A 5,254-nucleotide genomic window follows, 5' to 3' on the forward strand; every position below is an offset into this window, starting at 1 on the left:
GTGGACACTCCTTCCCCTCCGGCAGAGTGGCAAGCACATCCCACAGACAACCCTCTGAAAATCAAGCTGAGCAAAAAGAATGGACTGAGATAAGAGACTATTAAGTATTGGTTAAAAAAAAACTGTATCCCAAAACAATTGTAAGTGTTGCATGGGTTCACTCCTCCCTGGTATTTAAAGGGTTAGGGAATAGACAGATAGGGTTGTGAGCTGAAATGAATGGTCAGCTTTATGTTGTCATGATAATATTGGCGCTAGCTGCCAAGGGGGGGGGGGGGGGGGGGGGGGGGGAAATCATTTTACTGCTTTATGTCAGAATTATGCTAAACTAAAGGGGCATACTGACTGTTGGGTATGTGCTGAGATCCCACACCATGGGGAATCCGGAATTCCTCTCACGGTAATACCACTTACCAAAGAAGAAGTGTACGATGTACAACAATTTGACTCAGGCTCAAATGATACAACTTGGAGATTTGAAAGGGGTAATTATAACTTTGTGGGATGGTTCCCTCAACCAGCCCCAAAAACTCTGGGTGCTATCGATGGCCTTAGAGTTTCCCCCCGAAAGGAGCAGTAAATACCACTTGTTTCTGTAATCAGAATGATACAGCACCTTTCTGATTAGGAAAATCATCTTGTGTCTACACCAGCCAAACCACTGCCACGACCATTCCCCAAATATTAAACGGAACATATTGGGTATGCGGCCTGAAGGCCTATCTATTTATTCCTGGGGAGAAATACATTCGCGTGACTGAATGTATAGGAATGCATGCATGTTATGATGTTGATCAAACACTGCCTCAAAGCCAGAAAGGCTGGAGTGGCTGCTGCTACCTCGCCTATATAATTCCCCACTTCAGGCTGTTAAAGAGAGCCCCAAAATTACCTTGGAATAAATAGGGAGGAAAGCGAGTAACCCGGAAAGTAACCGAAGGAGATCGCCTCCTCTGGACTTTGATACCTATGTATTGGACCGCTCAAGCAGGAGTAGAAATACAAAAGTTGGTGGCTTCCCTGGAAGAGTTGGCCAACAATACTGCTATGCGTTGGCCGAAACCCAATCCCAAGTAGCAGCCATAACGACCGAAATGATTGCCATTAGGCTAACGACCCTTCAGAACAGGATGGGTCTGGATAATGTTCTAGCAGAGAAGGGTGGTATCTGTGCACTAATTGGAGAGGAATGTTGTACGTACATACCTGAGGTCTCCTCTAACATTACTGATATCTCCAAACATGTGCGAGACAAAATTGCCAAGATAAGGAAGGCCGGTAATCGGTCCCAGAATGAAAAAGGATGGGAATGGGGCAATTGGGGATTGACTGGTTGGGGAAGGTGGCTAGTCAATCTAGCTATCTATGGATTATTGATATTAGTGGGTCTGGTGGTAGGGTTCAATGTCCTAAAATGGGTAATGAGCCGACTGATGACATCCCTTGAGGAAGGAACCCAAATAAATCATCAGATGCTTTTACAATCAGCAGGTGATATGCAACAAAGAGAAAGTCAAAGAATGCATCAAAGGGACGAACAACTCAAATGTAAAATGTAAGATTGTGAACCTCATCGCCAAAAGGCATAAGAGGGCAGAACATAAAAAAAAAATGAATTAAAGGAGACTTAATAAGTGCAAAAACAACAGTTAGAGAAAAAGAAAAAGAGGGAATTATGGGAGATTAGAAATGTTGTTTTTGCAGGTGGGGGAGGGGGTGTAGTGGGGGAAGGAAAGGGGAACATTATACAAACGGTCGCGGAATTCTTGTAGCATGTAGCATGTGCATGTAGCATACTTAAGGCTAAGACTTTAATGAATATAGAGGGTCTTTTAAAGAAAATAGTTTTAAGCTAGGAAATAACTATGAAGGGTTGTAGCTGACCACAAAAAGAAGCAGCAAGGGCATTTCACAGTAAAGCTTATAGTATGATAAGAGAAACTGGATAAAAGAACAAGCTGTAACAAACAAGGAACAAAGAATGCAGACAAGGACAGCAGGATGGCCAGATAAGAAAATAACTAACAAGTGAGGTAATAGGCTTATGATAGGATGGGAAAAGGGAAGCATGATTCCGCAACTTGTAAACTGAATAAGAAAGCTAACAGGCTCTGTTTTGGTGCACATTTCTGCTTGATTGCAGAAGCGTCTGGTCCTTGCAAGGCTGTAATAAATTGTTCTTGTTTCCAAGGCTTTGTCTCAGGCTGATTGATTTGTGAGTGAGTTCTGTTTCTCACAGTGGCCAGAAGAGCAGTCCTGTTCCTTCCAGCTCCACATCCAGTTCGATATGTGAATGTTCCAGATGATTGTATTGTACGCATAGTGAATAACATGGCAAGAGTATTCTAAAATTAAAACTGGATTGTGCAAGTATTCTCTGAGTGCACCTATTTTATTATAATTAGGCTTACCGCTCAAATCTTTCCAGGGTTAGTATTCTGAATGTTGGCTTAGCACAACTGACACACCCAACGTCTGCTTTGCTCAAAACCAGAAAATGTAGTGTTATGTATCTTGAGCTCTTTTTTTAAAAAAGAAGGGTGGACTCTCCTCTCCAAAAATTTAAACAGGAGGGATCACATATTTTTCCTTTTTGGAATAAACTAGAATGGAAATTAGACATTATGATGTAGCAAAAATATGAGAAGAGTTTTGCAATTTGAAAAATCAAGTGGTGCACATCTTTAGCTGTACAAGACTATTGCTTTTGGATCAGTGAGATTGCCACCTTATTCAGTTAAAGCAGCACCCGAGGTTTTTGAGATAGGGAAAAACCCTTGGACTAGTAATGCTGCAGTTATCTAGAGACTTAGCATATGTACAGTACAGAAACAGACCTTTGGTTCAACCCGTCCATACCAACCAGATATCCGATCCCAACCTAATCCCATCTGCCAGCACCCTGCCCATCTCACTCCAAACACTTCCTATTCATACATCCATACAAATGCCTTTTAAATTTTGCACTTGTACTAGCCTCCACCACTTCCCTAGCAGCCCATTCCACACACACGCACCACTCTCTGTGTGAAAAAGATCCTACATAAGTCTCTTTTATATCTTTCCCCTCTCACTCTAAACCTTCCTGATGAAGGGCTTTTGCCCAAATCGTTGATTTTCCTGCTCCTTAGATGCAGCCTGACCTACTGTGCTTTTCCAGCGCTACTCTAATCTTTACTCTAAAACTGTGCCCTCTAGTCTTGTACTCCCCCATTCCAGCGAACAGTCTGAAAAAATCTAGAGTCAGCAAACAATACAAGTAATTAGATTAATTTGTTATAATTAGACTATCTCTACAGGCATACAGCAATAAACCATTCATTGATAATTCTGCTAACTAAAACTCTAATCCTATTATAAACTCCTCTGTGACCACAAATGCACAGAAAACCAAAAGGGAAAATAGATTCTTGGTGGTAATGTGAAACTGGAAAGTCAGTTCAGTGGTCTTTACCTCCCTGTTCTGGTGTTGAGATTATTCTTCTGAATTTACACAACAATCCCAATAAGCAAACCCCCTTTAAAAAAACAGTAAAAATTGAACAATTGCTTACAGGTTGAAGTCAGAAGGGTAGAAGGAGAGAGAGTTTCACAGACTGTTTCCACACAGTTGAACTCCTAACTAGTTCTGAATTGAACTGCTCAGCAAGAGAGCTGACCACTCCCCTTTCATTATACAGATTACTTTTAAAACATGACCACTTTCGCCTGAAGTCTCATCTGTTTATCTGTAAACAAAAGGCTCTCAACATCCTTTATCATCCCTGTACCAAATTAGTCACCCTGGAGTTGGAAGGGTTTTATGCCTCCTCTGAAAAAATAACAAGGACACAGTATTGTTGTGGGGAAAAACACCAGTCTCGGAGTCAGAATTGAATTTCAATGACACAAGGAAATACCGGAGCTCCGGGGAGAGAAAGACACCGACAGCACAGTTGTTAACTGCAAGTCTTCTCTTGACCCAGAGCACATGTCAAGAAACTTTTATACATCTTGTGATACAATAGGTCAGTGATGAGATTATTGTCTTTGTAACATGGTTTGTTTATGGCAATCATTGCAGAACCATTGATAGATTCAATGCAGTCTTTGTCAGTTCCAGCACAACCTTTGTTAATTTTCGCGTGGTCATTGTCAGTTTCAGTGCAGACATTGTCAGTTTCAATGTCTGCATGGAAATCTATGGGCGCTAATCACTCTTCCTGAGAAGGATGATTACTGCAGCCCTGGCTATTAGCATTTCGTATTGTATATGTATCAAACTGTTAGCATTTCTATAAGAGGTGTTGGCTGGACCCTGGCAGTGTTTGTTGCTAATGTGTATTCTCTCTTGCCTTAAACTAATCAGCTGGGTTGTGAGTGCATTGTGCTGGCATTCTGGTGGCCCCAAGTAGTGTCTGTATCTGCTCTACTGTTTCTATCCATATTGTGATCCAGTGGCCATCTTGTGTATCAAGTTGGGCAACTAATAGCTCAGTGGCCATCTTGTGTGTCCATGTGCCTAGTATCATCCTGCCCCATGGCATCTCCCTCATCAGTATCCTTGAGAAAAGGCACCGCTTTTAGAAACAAGGGATCAGCTTTGATACCTCCCCCCTTTAAAAAATGAACTATCAATATCAAAAGATGACTTTACTTTTAAAACCCCGCAAAAACACACTGGTTAGTAGTCTAAAACACATATATACACCATAGCAATGGTACACATGCAAAAATGCACAACCACATGCAAATTCAGGCCATGGCACATCCGCCACTGAATGCCTCTGTATCTCAGTTGAGTCCCGATAACGCATCGGCGATCATATTTTCCTTTTTTGTCCTTAAATTTTTCTACAAATGTCAATGGGTTATGAACAGTGTACACGATTGTCTCTGATGCATTGCTGGTAATATAAACACTGAAATGTCGTAATGCCAACACCAAGCTCAAAGTCTCTTTCTCCACCATTGAATATTTTGGTTAATGAACATTCAACTTCCTGGAAAAATACCCAATAGATCTTTCTATTCCCTGGTCATCCTCCTGCAGGACTACCCCACATCACTGGCATCGAATGCAACCTTGAAAGGCTTCATGTAATCCAGGGTGGCTAATACTGAGGAAATGGTTAACACAGTTTTTTGGCTGTCAAATGCCTTTTGACAGTCCGCTGTCCACTGAAACTTCTTGCCCTTTTGTTTTTAAAAATTCGGTGAGTGGAGCAGCCACATTGCTAAAGTTTGGCACAAGCTTTTAGTAAAATCCATTCCA

At 41.5% G+C, this 5,254-nt stretch overlaps 1 pseudogene; it reads left to right on the forward strand.

The window, feature by feature from the left end:
* Nucleotides 1-215: 215 nt before the first annotated feature.
* LOC148148992 (syncytin-A-like) lies at nt 216-1,559 on the forward strand (annotated as a pseudogene).
* The last annotated feature ends 3,695 nt before the right edge of the window (nt 1,560-5,254 follow it).

Source organism: Chiloscyllium plagiosum, unplaced genomic scaffold (genome assembly GCF_037043375.1).
Source record: "Chiloscyllium plagiosum isolate Xiang-an unplaced genomic scaffold, Cpla_swu_hap1 HiC_scaffold_10, whole genome shotgun sequence".
NCBI lineage: Eukaryota > Metazoa > Chordata > Chondrichthyes > Orectolobiformes > Hemiscylliidae > Chiloscyllium > Chiloscyllium plagiosum.